The following is a 17,734-nucleotide window of genomic DNA, read 5'->3' as shown; positions in this document are numbered from 1 at the left end:
AAGTATCCTGTTCTATGTGTATTGCTTCCTTTGTGTGAAATCCCTGGTGTTCCTGCCAGCCCCTCTGGTTTCCTATTATAAACTGACCACACTAAGCAGGAGAACACAGTATGGCCAGTTCTCTAACTGTTCAGGGAATTTCAATGATCAGGCTTGTCCTCCCCACCTCGTGGAGGCATTCACTGGGAAGATCAGTATGCTGCTGTTTCTCCTCCCCCAGCTTTCTAACCTTGTTATACAGCTGAGAACCAAGGGAATGTGATCACTTATAAAAAAGAAAAAGGATTTTGTTTTTTATATCTATACACAAATATTTTGCTTTACATTTCTATTTTAATCGGAATAGGTTGTTTTACAAGGTGAGGGTTTACATATATTTTAATGCAAAATACAACATATGGGGGGAATTTACTAAGATGGGAGCAGACAGAATCTAGAGCAGCAGTGCCTGATAACCAATCAGCTTCTACATTCAGCTTGTTCAGTAAAGCTTTGAAAGTGAAAGCTATAAGCTGATTGCATGCACAGCTCCTCCAAATTCCCCTCATAGAGTACAGGGAGGGTATGTCATAGTGTCTAGTATACTGCTGGTCTGTGGAGGGAAATATCTTGGGTCTGTGGTCAGTGATGGAAAAACTGGTCTCCAGTTACCAGGAGGGAAAAATGGCCGCCATCTGTGGTGAATGGTTTGAAAAAATCTATTTGTCAGTGGGAGAACAAATGTCCCCAGTGTTGGTGATCAGTGCTGCTGTCAGTGTTCAGAGGGCAGGAAAATGTCTCATCAGTGGGAAAAACAAATTGGTATTTGGTTGGGGGGGGGGGGGGAGGGGGATTGGTACTAAGTGACGAGCAAAGGGGGTAGTGATGCTCTGGGGTGGTAGTGGGGGGGGGGGCATTGGTCTTTAGTGGGGGGTCAGGCGTGGGCACCATTGTGGTAGCCAGAGCATTGGTCCTCAATGGGGGGAGAAGGGTGGGAACTGGTATTCAGGGGTAGTAGTGGGTGCATTAGCATTCAGTGGGCGGTCAGGGAAGGCACTCATGCTCAGTAGTGGTAGCAAGGTCAGTAGTCCTCAGTAGAGTGTCAGGGTTGGGCAGTGGTGATCAGTGGTGGTAGTGGGTGGCATTGGTCTTCAGTGGGGGACGGGTCACTCATGCTCAGTAGTGGTAGCAAGGTCATTGTATATAAACGGCCAGACGGGAGCAGTGCAGGAGAGGGTTGCCGTTTACAAATGGCGCCCGCCTTTTTAGCCTGTGCGCGCTCCCTGGGAACACGCAGCAGCGCGAACAGGTACCCAGTGTGTCCGGAGGACACAGCGGAACACCGGTCGCTGTATCAGACCTTTGTGTGAGGTCCCGATCATGTGATCACTGATTGGCCAATCAGTGATCACATGAACAGTAGTAAGCAAGATGTCACTTCCTGACATCATTGCTTACTACTTGTGAAATCTGTGAATGATCACAACCTTGTACCATGTGACAAGCTGTGACCAATCACAGCTCGCACGGTATTTCTCAATGGCTGCAGGAATGCAGCCAGAGAGGAGAAATGATTGCTTTTATAGCCTTTATGGGTGGAAAAGCAATCAGTGAAAAAAAAAAATCTTCATCACCGCCCACAAGTAGTACAGTGTCACTATGGTGACACTGTACCGCTAAGGCGACAGTATATAAAAAAAAAACCACAAATAATATAATATAAAAATGTAAAAATTATAATTTTTGGTTATAAACTAATTTGGGTTATTTTTTTTCACTAAAAAGATAACTGAATACATTTTGGACAAGATTTATGAAGAAAGAGTATTTATTTGCAAAATTTTATAAGGAAAACACTTTTTTTAAAACTTTTTGGACATTTTCATTTATATAGCAAAAAAAGAAAAATTCCAGTGGTGAATAAATACCACCAAAATAAAGTTTTATTTGTCTCAAAAAAAATGTTAAAAATGTCATGTGGGTACAGTATTGCATGACCGCGCAATTGCCATTCAAAGTGAGATAGCGCTGAAAATTGCCCTGGACAGGAAGGGGGTAAAAGTGTCCGGACTGGAAGTGGTTAAACCCCCCAAAAGGCCAGCCCAGCACCTATGTACACACCAACACAAGCACACCGATCGGGGCGCCAATGCATGACAACGTTGCTTGTGCTACACCTGTTATGTATTGCTGCACAAGCCACAGTGAGTGCAATCATTTCTGGGCTGGTATACATAGTTCATTCTAACCTGATGATCTGGAGGGGCTTTTATTGTGTCGCCTAGGAAAAAATACAGGGTAGCAAAGTTCATCTTTGTAGTCCGGACATGCTCAGTGTTAAATCTTCTCAAGTTGGGGATCTATTTACCTGGCGCAACTTCAACTTTTCTATTTTACCAAAGCCTTGGGAAACATATGGTGTTTGTGTGCCCTAAAATGAACTGTAGTCCTCATGCACACGGGACGTTTTGATAACGCTGGTAACGTTAGCTGTGTAAAGTCACGTTTTTTAGTGTTTTTGCATTAGCGTTTAGCTGCGTCTTTTGGTAAAAAAAATTCCAAAAACCGCCAGTCTGCGCCGTTTTACCGCATTTTTCAACATTACAGGTAAAAAAGTCCTGTAGAAACACACTAGTCCTGGGTTTTTTTTGCAGCCAAAAAACGCTGATTTCAGTCTATGTGTGCATGGACACAGGATAACATGCTGGGGGGTTTACTAGTTGTGGAAAAAAACATCAAAAGCCAAAAACAGCCGCTGTAAAAACGTCCCGTGTGCATGAGGACTTAGTGTCATTTTTACTAAAAATTTGCGCTTCAAAAACCACTGCGCAAATATTATGTGACATAAATTGGAACTATCTCTATTTTATTCGCAAGGGTCTCTGCTTTAACCATTAGCCGCCCGTCCAATGGCCGTTTGGCGGCTTCAGAAGTGTCTCTGCACTCCGGGTGCACGCCATTTTGCGCTAATGCAGAGCGGCGCAGCAGTGCGATCTGTCACCGGCCGTGCACCTCGGACACGGCCGATGACAGATCCGAGTACCGGCTCCCGTTGCTGGTACCATGTGACCTGCTGTGACCAATCACAGCAGGTCACATGACAGTTGTATACAATGGATGGCTTCATTCATGATGCCATCCATTGTATACTAGTGCCTAGCTGTGAATGGTCACAGCTAATCACATGCACATGTCATGTGATTAGCTGTGACCTAATCACAGCTAAGCACAAAAAAAAAAAAAAAAAAAAAAAAGCTGAATGAATCGATTTCATTCAGGTAAATACTTGCTTATACAGTTGTGTCCAAAATTATTCAACCCCCAATGCTGTAAAGGGGTTTAGGGACTATAGTGTACATTTGGAATTGTATTCAGAATCAAATCCTACAAGGACGTTGTAACTACCCAAATGCAACTAAAATGACATCAATTGTTTATGTAATACAGTAGTAAATGGTTCTTATGTGGTTTCTTCATTGCCACAATTATTCAACCCCTTAAAGACTACCACTCTGAAGAACAGAGGTTCATACAGGTGCTTTCCATCAGGTATTGAAAACACCTGTGGATGTCACCGAGCAGCAATCAAGCATAATAAGCACCAATTAGGCAGCTTTAAAATGACTGTGATACTCAGCTCCTTCTAGACATTTACTGGTGTGGTTACAAACATGGTGAAGGCAAGAGAATGGTCCAGGAAGACAAGAGAAGAGGTGATTTCTCTTCACAGGAAGGGCAATGGCTATAAGAAGATTGCAAAGATGTTAAACATACCAAGAGACACCTTAGGAAGCATCATTCGCAAATTCAAGGCAAAGGGCACTGTTGAAACGCTACCTGGTCGTGGCAGAAAGAAGATGCTGACTTCGACTGCTGTGCGCTACCTGAAGCGTAGAGTGGAGAGAAGTCCCCGTGTGACTGCTGAGGAACTGAGAAAAGATTTGTCAGATGTGGGTACAGAAGTTTCAGCCCAGACAATAAGACGCACACTGCGTAATGAAGGCCTCCGTGCCAGAACTCCCAGGCGTACCCCCTTGCTGTCTCCAAAGAATAAGAAGAGTCGACTGCAGTATGCCAAAAGCCATGTGGACAAACCACAAAAGTTGTGGGATAGTGTTCTGTGGACTGATGAAACAAAATTAGAACTGTTTGGGCCCATGGATCAACGCTATGTTTGGAGGAGGAAGAACAAGGCCTATGATGAAAAGAACACCTTGCCTACTGTGAAGCATGGTGGAGGGTCAATCATGCTTTGGGGCTGTTTTGCTTCTGCAGGTACAGGGAAGCTTCAGCGTGTGCAAGGTACCATGAATTCTCTTCAGTACCAGGAGATATTGGATGGAAACGTGATGCAGTCCGTCACACACCTGAGGCTTGGGAGACGTTGGACCTTTCAACAGGACAATGATCCCAAGCATACCTCCAAGTCCACTAGAGCATGGTTGCAGAGGAAAGGCTGGAACATTTTGGAGTGGCCATCGCAGTCACCAGACTTAAATCCGATTGAGAACCTCTGGTGGGACTTAAAGAAAGCAGTTGCAGTGCGCAAGCCTAAGAATGTGACTGAACTGGAGGCCTTTGCCCATGAAGAATGGGCGAAGATACCCGTAGATCGCTGCAAGACACTTGTGTCAAGCTATGCTTCACGTTTAAAAGCTGTTATAACTGTAAAAGGATGCTGTACTAAGTACTAAGATTGAATGTCACTTGGGGGTTGAATAAAACTGATAATGCTGTGAGCACAGAAAAGACATTTGTGGTTATTTCATTATAACTGTTATGTTATATTTGTCTGACCTACAAGTGCCTCTTTAATGTAAATGTAAGCAAGATGACTGAATGATCAAAAGCAATGTCAAACTGGCCAAAACACTCAATTTCAGTGGGGGTTGAATAATTTTGGACACAACTGTAGCAAAGTAATTCTTTGCTATAAGCAAATTGTGTAAAAAAAAAAAAAAATACTGATCACTTCCCCAAAGTAGTACAATGTTACTATGGTAACATTGTACTACTTTAGTCATAGTAAAATATGAAAAAAAAATCTTAAAAAAAAAAAAAAATGTAATAAAAAATTAAATATAATAAAAAAAAAAAAATATATATATATTTTTTTTTTTCATACTGTCACCAGTCAGTGTCCCTGTTCACCGCCATGCCAGTTATATGATGACGCTGTACTGCACTGGTGACAGTATGTAAAAAAAAAAAATAGTGAAAATAATTTTTTTAATTTTTTCATTTTCCGAAAAATTATGACAAAAAAAATACAACTTCAAAAAACTCGCCATTCCTCTTATGAAGTACGTCGGACTGTCTACTCTGCAAAAAGGGGTCATTTGGGGGATATCTGTACTGTTCTGACATTCTTGGACCTCAAGAAATTAGATTGGCTGTCAGTACTTCAGGATTGATCAATATTCAGATCTATACCATAGTTTGTGAACTCTATAACTTTCCTACAAACTAAAAAATACATCCTAATTTGGGTTATTTTCACCAAAGACATGTAGCAGAATACATCTCGGCATAAATTTATGAAGAACAATTATTTATTTGTAAACTTTTATAACAGAAACAAAGAAAAATGTGTTTTTTTTTCAAAATTTTTGGTCTTTTTTTGTTAATTTAGCAAAAAATAAAAACCCCAGCGGTGATTACCGTATTTTTCGCTCCATAAGACGCACTTTTTTTCCCCCAAAAAAGGGGGGAAAATGTCAGTGCGTCTTATGGAGCGAATATAGAGCGGCCGGTCCGGTATTTCCACCGCCGCTGTGTCAGAATACCGGGCCGGCCGCTCAGCTCTGCAGTGGGACCTTACCTGTCCCTCTATCCAGCGGCGCGCTGTCTTCCCGGCTTCTGTAGTGTGCGTGACAGCCGGGTCCCAAGTGCGCATGAGCAAGAAGCAGTGCTCTTTGTGAATGGTAAGGCGGTACCTGGGACACATGACAGATCCCAGAAGCCGCCGGACCAATCACAAAGCGCAGTGCTTCTCACGCATGCGCACTGGGCATCCAGCTGTCCGACGAGCGCCCACACTACAGAAGCCGGGAAGACAGCGCGCGGCTGGATAGAGGAACAGGTAAGATACAAAAAAAAAAAAACTCTGCGGAAGTAAGAGCGGGTACCTGTCAAATTCAGGTACCCGCTCCCCCTCCCTCCCCAAAGGTCAGTAGTCATCTGTACTGTGTGCAGTCTCTGGTCATCTCCTGTGCTGTCCGCAGTCTCTGGTCATCTCCTGTACTGTCCGCAGTCTCTGGTCATCTCCTGTGCTGTCCGCAGTCTCTGGTCATCTCCTGTGCTGTCCGCAGTCTCTGGTCATCTCCTGTGCTGTCCGCAGTCTCTGGTCATCTCCTGTACTGTCCGCAGTCTCTGGTCATCTCCTGCACTGTCCGCAGTCTCTGGTCATCCCTGTGCTGTCCGCAGTCTCTGGTCATCTCCTCTACTATGTCTGCAGTCCATTAGTTCAGAATTTTTTTTTCCTGTTTTCTGCCTCTAAAACCTAGGTTGCGTCTTATGGAGCGAAAAATACGGTAAATACCACCAAAAGAAAGCTCTAGTTGTGTGAAGAAAATGATAAAATTTTAGTTTCGGTACAGTGTTGTCTGACCGCGCAATTGTCATTCAAAGTGTGAGAGCGCTGAAACCTGAAAAATGTCCTGGGCAGGAAGGTGTAAAATTGCACGGTATTAAAACGGTTAACCTCCCTGGAGGTATTCCTGAGTGTAGCTCGGGGTAAAGTTTCAGCACCACAAGAGGTAACCCCGAGCTACACTCTGGAATACCCTGCAGCGTTGTTCCAGGATCTCTCCTGAACTTACCGTGTCCTGCACTCCCGTGATGTCCCCCCTGCAGCACCCCCGGCCGATGCCGGCATCCATCTTCTGGGTTCTGTTCCCTGTGACATCGGGACGTACGGGGGACAGAATGGCGGGAAATTTAAAAATGTCAAAAAGTGACATTCACTAAATACACTAAAATCACATAGTATAACATTCCTGTATCAAACCATTTCACATACATTTTGTCCCGAGTGCTTTGTCCTGCGCCCTGCCTGCATTTTTACTGTTCTTTCTGCCTGGAAACTGAGAAACGTCCATGGCGTCCAAAAAGCGTCCCTTTAGGTCAAAAGCGGTTTTAGACCAGCTAGAGAACAGCGATAGTAAATCAGAACCACTTGCAGAATTGAGTGATAATGATTCGTGGGGGAAATTCATCATCAGACACTGAAAACGATTCTGTGACTTTGCTCAGCGATGTGCGAACTTGGCGCTATATTTCACATTTCAGTGTTTTTGGTTTGATTCTATTATTGAATTAAATGTATTATTATTATATTATTATTTTTATGATTATTTATTAAATTATAATTTATGATTTTGTGTTTCAAATTTTATCATACCCGGGATGTTTACTAGACTCTTGTTCGGACAGATTTCAGTGAGTTATTCCTAAAAATTACAGCCTACAATAAAAAAACAACATATTTCCATGCAAAAAAATGTACCGCTTTGAGCACAGAAATATGGACATAATCAGACCGCTAGGGAGGCTCCAAAAATATATCATGTTTGGGGGAATTCTTTAATTTTTTGTAATTGCCTTAAATGAATTTGTAAACATATGTGGGAAAAAAACGTAAAACCGGCTCTGACAGAGAAAGGGTTAAACTCGCCCAGTCTAAATTTAGGCTAACATTCCAGTTGTGTGTCTATAGGACAGGATTTCTGGTAGTAATTAAGGTAAAATAAGGTTTTATCCAGTAAACAAATGGGCTAACAGGTGAATTTCTAAGCGTGTGATCAGCCGGCATCAGGTCGGCAAAGGAGGGGGGGGGGGTGGGGGGGGGGGGAGTTATGTAGTAAACAACCTCACATCAAAATGGCAGTTGGTGGTTGGCTGTGCTGCTGAGAAGACACAGACTCCTGTTGCTTCAGGATTTCTGTTGGATTTCAGCGTTTCTCCTGTCAACAACCTACAAGATGGATCAGGATTTCAACTGGGGAACAGTGGACCCTCGTCTCCTTCTGGATTTGGCCTCTTCACACTCCACCGGGAAGGACAGAGAGGAGGATATTATGGCCGCTGTGACGCATCTGCAGGGAGGAAAGGCAGAGAAGACTGAGGCCCTGGGTCAGCTCCTGGACATGGCTACAACCTTCACCATGGCTCCCATCTACCACTATCCAATGAGGTTCCCAAAGAGATCCGGGAAGAGGGCTGAAGATGGAAAGGCCCCCAAGGTGAAGAAGAGGGACATCACCATCAGCGCTGCATCCCAGGAGCCTTCAACCAGCACCCATTCACGCTCTTCCCGAGCAAGCAAAGGGGCTATATACAAACAGCTGGTATCTGAAGGTCTCCTGATTGCCCTGATGTCCAAAGAGCCCAAAAGAAAGGCAGCGGAGACCAAGCCTCAAGGAGCCAAAAGACCCAGGGCCCAATGAGGTAAGTGACATTAGGTGAGTATGGCTTTTAATATATTTAAAGCCCATTCCTGTCACCTGCCCCGAATTGATCGCTGGCTAAAAAAAAATATCCATCTAAAATGTATTTTTATGTACACAAAGCCACGGTCACTGCAGTCCCAAGGGTTCCCCCTCTATTTACATCCAACGGGGTCCTTGATGGATTGCTTATTATGTTTTGCCCAGAGTTGGGCTTTAAAAAAAAAATAAAATAAAAAAAAATGTAAAAACCAAAAAAAAAAAAAAAAAAAGTGTGCATTTAGAAATTATAATTGTTTCTCTTGTTAAAAAAAAAAAAAAGTTTGTAAACATAGATAAGATAGTGATAAGATAGTATGCTTGTTAAGATAGTCTGCCATCTTGTAACATCCTCTGGAAAATGCCAAACATCTCCTTTTCCACTTCACTTCTGTTTCTTTGGAAAGAGCAGAGAATGTTAGTTGTGGCCATATACACAGCTCTATGTGCAGCCCAGAGCCCATAGCGCACAGCCCAGAGCCCATAGCGCACAGCCCAGAGCCCATAGCGCACAGCCCAGAGCCCATAGCGCACAGCCCAGAGCCCATAGCGCACAGCCCAGAGCCCATAGCGCACAGCCCAGAGCCCACAGCGCACAGTCCAGAGCCCATAGCGCACAGCCTAGAGCCCATAGCGCACAGCCCAGAGCCCATAGCGCACAGTCCAGAGCCCACAGCGCACAGTCCAGAGCCCATAGCGCACAGCCCAGAGCCCATAGCTCACAGCCCAGAGCCCATAGCGCACAGCCCAGAGCCCATAGCGCACAGACCAGAGCCCATAGCGCACAGACCAGAGCCCATAGCGCACAGACCAGAGCCCATAGCGCACAGACCAGAGCGCACGTGAATTGGATATATTATTTTAAACCAGAGTTTAGTGTCACCTCCTTAACATCTTACAAAAAAGGAGAGGATTGGCCGGCTATAGGGGTGGAGGAGGCCGGGTTTTTTTGTTTTTTGTTTTTTGGTGACACTAAACATCCTTATTTTTCTGAAAAATCCATTTCACATCCACTAGCTAATGGCCCTTTAATTTACTTTTTAAGGAAATCATTTCCTTCTGTGTTTTCCTGCTTCCTTGTAACATCCTCCATGAGCTCCCACACCTCTCTTGTTCCTCCTCACTTTTAAATATATGGAATTAACTGCACACGTTAGGAAAAAAAGTTACCGAAAAAATGATATTATATAAAAATATTATATAGATTTTATAGATAAGATACATATTATAGTTATTTTCATTGTAAACTATTATTCATGAAATTGTCTCTATTATTCTGTGTTTCTGCCATCTTGTGACATCCTCTGGTAAATTCCAAACATCTCCTTTTCCCTCTCAATTCTGTTTCTTTGAAAAGAGCAGAGAATGTTAGTTGTGGCCATATACACAGCTCTATGTACAGCTCAGAGCCCAGAGGTGAATTGGATAGATTATTGGAAACCAGAGTTTAGTGTCACTTCTATAACATCTTACAAAAATGGAGAGGATTGACCAGCTATAAGGGGTGGAGGAGGCCGGATTGTTTTTAATGTGACACTAATCAACATCCTTATTTTTCAGAAAAATCCATTCACATCCACTAGTTAATGGCCCTGTAATTTATATTTTAAGGAAATCATATCTTACTGCGTTTTCCTGCTTCCTTGTAGCATCCTCCATGAGCTCCCACACCTCTCCTGTTCCTTCTCACTTTAATTATATGGAATGAGCAGTGCATGTCAGTTGTAGTCATGTGTCCTGCTTTATGCACACTGCAAAGCCAGTAGTTGGATCAAATGAAAAAAAATATATTTTTTTTTTTAACCATAGTGTAGCTCTAACATCCTACAATAAAGGAGTGTGATTGGCCGGCTATAAGAGGCCGGATTTTTTTTTTAATAAGAGAAAATCCATACACCTCCACTAATTAATGGCCCTGTCATCTATTTTCATTAAATCATTTCTTATTGTATTTTTCTGCTTCATGGTAACACCCTCCATGAGCTCCCACACCTCTCCGTTCCCTCTCACTTCTCTTTGTTTGGAACAAGCAGTGCAGGTTAGTTGCAGTCATGTGCACTACTCTATGCACACTGCAAAGCCCATAGCCATCAAACCCATATGTAAATTGGATATATTATTGTAAACCAGAGTTTAGTGTCACATCTTTAACATCTTACAAAAAAGGAGAGGATTGGCCGGCTATAAGGGGTGGAGGAGGCCGGATTTGGTTGTTTGTTGTGACACTAATCAATATCCTTATTTTTCAGAAAAAATCCATTTACATTCATTGGTTAATGGCCCTGTAATATATTTTTTAAAGAAATAATTTCTTACTGTGTTTTCCTGCTTCCTTGTAACGTCCTCCATGAGCTCCCACACCTCTCCTGTTCCTTCTCACTTTTAATTATATGGAATGAGCAGTGCATGTTAGTTGCAGTCATGTGCACTGCTCTATGCACACTGCAAAGCCAATAGCCAATTTCCAGAAGCTGGATAAAAAAAAAAAAAAAAATTATTTGAAAGCAAAGTTTAGTATCACTTTAACATCTTACAATAAAGGAACGTGATTGGTTGGCTATGAGGGGAGGTAGAAGCTATTTTTTTTTTTTACACTAAACAATATCCTTTTTTTTTTTTTTAAAGAAAATCCATACACCTCCACTAATTAATGGCCCTGTAATTTATTTTTCAATAAATAATTTCTTACTGTATTTTACTGCTTCATTGTAACACTCTCCATGAGCTTCCAAACCTCTCTGTTCCCCCCTCACTTCTGTTTGGAACAAGCAGTGGTTGCATTCATGCGCACTACACTATGCACACTGCAAAGACAAAAGCCCAGAGCTCTCAGCCCATAGCTAGGGGTTAAGAACCCTCATGTGAATTGGATATATTATTTTAAACCAGAGTTTGGTGTCACTTCTTTAACATCTTACAAAAAAGGAGAGGATTGGCCGGCTATAAGGGGAGGAGGCCGGATTTTTTTTTTTTTTGGTATATCCTTAATTTTCAGAAAAATCCACTCCCACATCTCGCCCGTTCCCCCTCTCTTCTGTTTGTTTGAAACATGCAGTGCATGTTAGTTGCAGTCATGTGCACTGCTCTATGCACACTGCAAAGCCCACAGCCCACAGTTGAAAGCATTTTTTTCCTCTCACTTTTCAGAGTTTTGTGTCACTTATTTAACAACTTACAAAAAGAGGAGTGTGATTGGTCAGCTATGAGGGGAGGAGGAGGCCAGATTTGTTTTGTGACACTAAACAATATATTTAAAAAAAAAAAAAAAAAAAACTATTCACATCCACTAGCTAACCTCCCTAGCGGTCTGATTATGTCAGTATTTCTGTGCTCAAAGCGGTACATTTTTTTGCATGGAAATATGTTGTTTTTTTTATTGTAGGCCTGTAATTCTTAGGAATAACTCACTGAAATCTGTCCGAACAAGAGTCTAGTAAACATTCCGGATATGATAAAACTTGAAACACAAAATCATAAATTATAATTTAATAAATAATCATAAATAATAATAAAATAATAATACATTGAATTCAATAATATAATCAAACCAAAAACACTGAAATTTGAAATATAGCGCCAAGTTCTCACATCACTGAGCAAAGTCGCAAAATCGTTTTCAGTGTCTGATGACGAATTTCCCCCACGAATCATTATCACTCAATTCTGCAAGTGGTTCTGATTTACTATCGCTGTTCTCTAGCCGGTCTAAAACCGCTTTTGACCTAAAGGGACACTTTTTGGACGCCATGGACATTTCTCAGTTTCCAGGCAGAAAGAACAGTAAAAATGCCGGCAGGGCGCAGGACAAAGCACTCGGGACAAAATGTATGTGAAATGGGTTGATACAGGAATGTTATACTATGTGATTTTAGTGTATTTAGTGAATGTCACTTTTGACATTTTAAAATTTCCCGCCGTTTCCGTCCCCCGTACATCCCGACGTCGCAGGGAACGGAACCCAGAAGACAGATGCCGGCATCGGCCGGAGGACATTACAGGGGACACTGCAGGAGGGACATCGCCGGAGCGCAGGACAAGGTAAGTGCAGAAGAGATCACAGAGCAGCGCCGCATGGTAAGCCCGAGTGTAGCTCAGAGTCACTGCTTGTGGTGCTGAAACTTTACCCCGAACTACACTCAGGAATACCGCCAAGGAGGTTAATGGCCCTGTAATCTATTTTTCATGAAATCATTTTTTTTTTTTTTTTCTGTTTCCTTGTAACATCATCCATGAGCTCCCACACCTCTCCTGTCCCCTCTCACTTTTAATTGTTTGGGACGGGTAGTGCACTATAGTCGCAGTCATGAACACTGCAAAGCCCATAGCCCATGTCAGGAAGTAAGATCACAAAAAAACAAAATGGAGATTTGAAAGAGTCTGAGAGCAGTAAAAAGTACTTTTTTTGGATTAAGAACAAATATCTGAATTTAATATTTTGTTTTAAACCAGAGTTTAGTGTCAATTTAACATCTCACATGAAAGGAGTGTGATTGGCCGGCTATAAGGGGAGGAGGCCGGAATTTTTTTTTATGACACTAAATATTAATTTTCATTTAATAATCTGTACACATCCACTACTTCATGTCTCTGTAATTTATTTTCAATTAAAAAGATCTATTACTGTGTTTTCTGCCTTCCTGTAACATCCTCTGAGCTCCCACATCTCCCATTTTCCCCCTCACTTATGTTTGCTTGATATGATCAGTGTACTGCTCTATGCAACACTACACATCCCATGTCCGTCTTGGGGGTGAGCATGAGAGAGTGGCTACATTCCTACATACAGTGGGACCATGGGGGAGAATGGATGTAGCCACCCTCTAACAGGAAATCAGATCACAAGGGGAAAAAAAAGCAATTGGGAGATTTGGAGGCGGCTGAGTGTAATAGAAGGAATTTTTTTTTCTTTTGAAACCAGTTAAGTGTCACTTTAACATGATGCAAGAAAGGAGCGTGATTGGCTGGCTATAAGAGAAGGAGGTGGAGGCTGGATTATTATTCTTTTTTTTTTTAAACTACTTCCCTTCCAGCCCATGTATATAAACGGCCGGACAGGAGCAGTGCAGGGCTGGGTGGCCATTTATAAACGGCCTCCACGCTCCCTGCTTGTGTGCGCTCCCTGGGAGTGCGCAGCACCGCAATCCAGTGCCCGCTGTGTCCTCCGGACACGGTGGAACACCGATCGTTGTACGGGACCTCTGTGTGAGGTCCGGATCATGTGATAACTGACTGGCCAATCAAGACTTCTGACATCATTGCTTACTACATGTGAAATCTGTGAATGATCACAACCTTGCACCATGTGACAAGCTGTGACCAATCACAGCTCACACAGTATTTCTCAATAGCTGCAAGAATGCAGCCAGAGAGGAGAAGTGATTGATTTTACAGCCTTTATGGGTGTAAAAGCAATCAGTGTAAAAAAAAAAACATAAATAATATCATAAAAAAATAAAATAAAAATGTAAAAATTATAATTTTTGGTTGTAAACTAATTTGGGTTTTTTTTTTACTAAAAAGATAACAATACATTTTGGCCAAGATTTATGAAGAAAGATTATTTATTTGCAAAAGTTTATAAGAAAAGCACTTTTTTTCAAAATTTTTGAACTTTTTCATTTATATAGCAAAAAAAAAAATAAAAATCCCAGTAGTGAATAAATACCACCAAAAAAAGTCTTATCTGGCTCAAAAAAATGCTAAAAAAATTATTGAGTACAGTGTTGCATGACCGCACAATTGTCATTCAAAGTGTGATAGTGTGATAGCGCTGAAAGCTGAAAATTGGCCTGGACAGGACGGGGGTAAAAGTGTCCGGACTGGAAGTGGTTAAATTAGGGGCTGTTCACACTGCCCACACACTAACACCCAGGTCACATCTGTGTGGTCGTGCGGGCCGCGATTTACATGGGCACGAGAGCCTATACATGTGAATGGACTCCTGTGCCCCGGGACATGCAGGGAAGAAATCTATATTTCTATATCTACTTTGGAAATCGCAGCCCGCCCAGGAACCGAGGTGCCCAGTACGGTTGCCATATCCAGTGCGGGTGGCGTACCATTAGAATTAATGACACCCGCCAGCGGGTCCCGCATTCCTGTGTGTGGGTGGTGCAGCTGCAGGTATTTGTGCAGGTCCCGCATCGGCACCACCCACACAGATGTGAACCGAGGGTAAACTGAATGGGTTTGGTGTGTGGGCAGCCGTCCATTCCGGCTGCAGTCAGCCAGCGGTACAAGGCAGAGTGATGCACATTTTACCGCATCACACAGCTCATTTGTCTTCTTTTTGTTTTGTGTGAACTTAATGTGAAGAACACAAAGTGACGTGTCATAGCATGTCCCCAAAAAAGCAGCACAGTGTGATCAGCTGCTGCACAGTGACATGCAGTGCCTTCCTTTTTGTGTGCACTGCGAAAAAATGCAGCATGTCTGCATTTTACTGTGGCTCCAGGCTGCACTGCAGTGTGAACAGGGCACATAGAAAACAACCACATGACTGGCGTTCTTCCCGTACAGAACAATTAGGCGATTTCTGAAAACCTATCTCTTCAGGGAAGCCTATCCTGCCCTCAGCTAATATGGAATCTTCTATTCAAGGGCGGACTGACAACTCATGGGGCCCCCGGGCAATAGGGGATCATGGGGCCCCTGTGTCCTTACCCAAACTCAAAAAAGCCTATGAAAAAGGTACCAGGGGCATCTCATGGGGCCCCCTACTGACCCCGGGCCCTCGGGCAGTGCCCGACTCTCCAAATGGTCAGTCCGCCCCTGCTTCTATTCCTACTACCAGTCCATCCCCCATAGTTAAAACCTTTTGTACCACCAGCCCCTCCCTCTTAGATTGTAAGCTCCCAGGATCAGGGCCCTCCTATCCCTCTTGTATTGACCTGTATTGTTGCTGTATTGTCTCCCATTATATTGTAAAGCGCTGAACAAACCGCTATATAAATCCTGTATAATAATAATAATAGCAGTCACCGTACTATGTGTGAACAGGTACCTAGAGCTTGTTCACAGCATGTCTGTTTACTGCACAACAACACACACGGCGTGATGTGAACATAGAAACAACTGTTAACCGTGTGCCCTGTTCATGCTATACATGTGTGGAGGTGTGCAGCAAAATGACGCTCAATAGACATGGTGGGAATCGGCCCTTTTGTAGTATGACTGCACTGGGCGCTGCTCATGTGACCCCCCTTCTGTATAATGTATGGACGGCCACTGCTGGGAAATCTATTACCGTATTTGCCGGCGTATAAGACGACTTTTTACCCCTTGAAAATCTTCTCAAAAGTCGGGGGTCGTCTTATACGCCGGTATACGGCATGCTGACACATTTTAGGGGAGCGGCACGGTGCCGCCACCGCCCCTCCCCTTCCAACGGAAGGGACACTAAGTACAGGGGTGGGCAGGGGCTGCTGTTTCTTACCTGGCTCCGGTCCCACAATGATCCAGTCCAGGAAGCACGGCTGCTCCTTCATTCAGTTCGGCCACTAGATGTTCGCACGGCTGCTTGGCTCTGCCTCCTAGCCGGTGATTGGCCGCCAGAACTGTAGCTCAGGAAAGGCACACAGGCGGCCAATCAGCGAGGAGGCAGAGCCGAGCGGCCCCGCGAAAATCGAGTGAAGGAGCGGCCGGTAAGTGTGCCGTGCAGAGGTGCTGCTGCAACCACATATGCTGGCTGCAGCAGCACCATACTGGAACACGGGTCAGCAAGTGTCATTGGTGTCAGTGGGAGGAATAGTGTCCCATCATTGGTGTCACTGATAACAATGGTGGGGCATTATTCCTCCTACTGACACCAACGATGGGGCACTTTTCCTCACCCCCACTGACACCAACAATGGGGCACTATTCCTCCCCCCCCACTGACAACAACGATGGGGCACTATTCCACCCCCCACTGACTCCAACGATGGGGCACTATTCTCCCCCCCCCCCTCACTGACAACAGCGATGGGGAACTATTCCACCCCCCACTGACACCAACGATGGGGCACTATTCCACCCCCCACTGACACCAATGATGGAACACTATTCCTTCCCCCACTGACACCAATGATGGGATACTATTCCTCCCACTGACACCAATGTTGGGACACTATTCCTCCCACTGACACCAATGTTAAGACACTATTCCTCTCACTGACACCAATGTTGGGACACTATTCCTCCCACTGACACCAATGTTGGGACACTATTCCTCCCACTGACACCAATGTTGGGGCACTATGACTCCCACTGACACCAATGACGGGGCACGATTCCTCCCACTGACACCAAAGATGGGGCACTATTCCCCCCACTGATACCAATGATGGGGCACTATTCCTCCCACTGATACTAATGATGGGGCACTATTCCTCCTACTGATACCAATGATAGGGCACGATTCCTCCCACTGACACCAATGATGGGGCGCTATTCCTCCCACTGACACCAATGATGGGGTGCTATTCCTCCCACTGACACCAATGATGGGGTACGATTCGTCGCTCTGACACCAATGTTGGGACACTATTCCTCCCACTGACACCAATGTTGGGACACTATTCCTCCCACTGACACCAATGTTGGGGCACTATGACTCCCACTGACACCAATGACGGGGCACGATTCCTCCCACTGACACCAAAGATGGGGCACTATTCCTCCCACTGATACTAATGATGGGGCACTATTCCTCCCACTGATACTAATGATGGGCCACTATTCCTCCCACTGATACTAATGATGGGGCACTATTCCTCCCACTGATACTAATGATGGGGCACTATTCCTCCTACTGATACCAATGATAGGGCACGATTCCTCCCACTGACACCAATGATGGGGCGCTATTCCTCCCACTGACACCAATGATGGGGTGCTATTCCTCCCACTGACACCAATGATGGGGTACGATTCGTCGCTCTGACACCAATGATGGGACACTATTCCTCCCACTGACACCAATGATGGGACACTATTCCTCCCACTGACACCAATGTTGGGACACTATTCCTCCCACTGACACCAATGATGGGGCACTATTCCTCCCACTGATACCAATGATGGGGCACTATTCCTCCCACTGACACCAATGATGGGGCACTATTCCTCCCACTGAAACCAATGATGGGGCACGATTCTTCCCACAGGTGTGCATTGGAAGAGGGGTCGTCTTATACACCGGAAAATACGGTATATGCAACTTTTAGTGCAGCAACAGAAAAATGTGTGAGAAAAACACTGCTATGTGATTGTTCTTATAAGGTCGTCAG

General features: G+C 44.0%; 1 protein-coding gene across 5 annotated transcripts in view; it reads right to left on the bottom strand.

Moving 5' to 3' along the window:
- Positions 1-17,734, bottom strand: part of LOC149461668 (tuftelin-interacting protein 11-like) — a 305,597-nt gene that overhangs the window by 140,419 nt on the left and 147,444 nt on the right. Inside the window, exon 5 of one of the 5 annotated variants that reach the window (XR_016312793.1) lies at positions 10,786-10,936. The exons of the other annotated variants lie outside the window; for them this stretch is intronic. The gene's annotated coding sequence lies outside the window, so the exon portion shown is untranslated. Of the gene's footprint in view, positions 1-10,785; positions 10,937-17,734 lie in introns of those variants that run through there. 5 annotated transcript variants of the gene reach the window in all.

The sequence above is a fragment of the Staurois parvus genome, unplaced genomic scaffold (assembly GCF_062004578.1).
Source record: "Staurois parvus isolate SC_StPar_1 unplaced genomic scaffold, SC_StPar_1.0 ptg000195l, whole genome shotgun sequence".
Taxonomy (NCBI): Eukaryota; Metazoa; Chordata; class Amphibia; order Anura; family Ranidae; genus Staurois; species Staurois parvus.
This window is presented reverse-complemented; position numbering and strand designations above follow the sequence as displayed.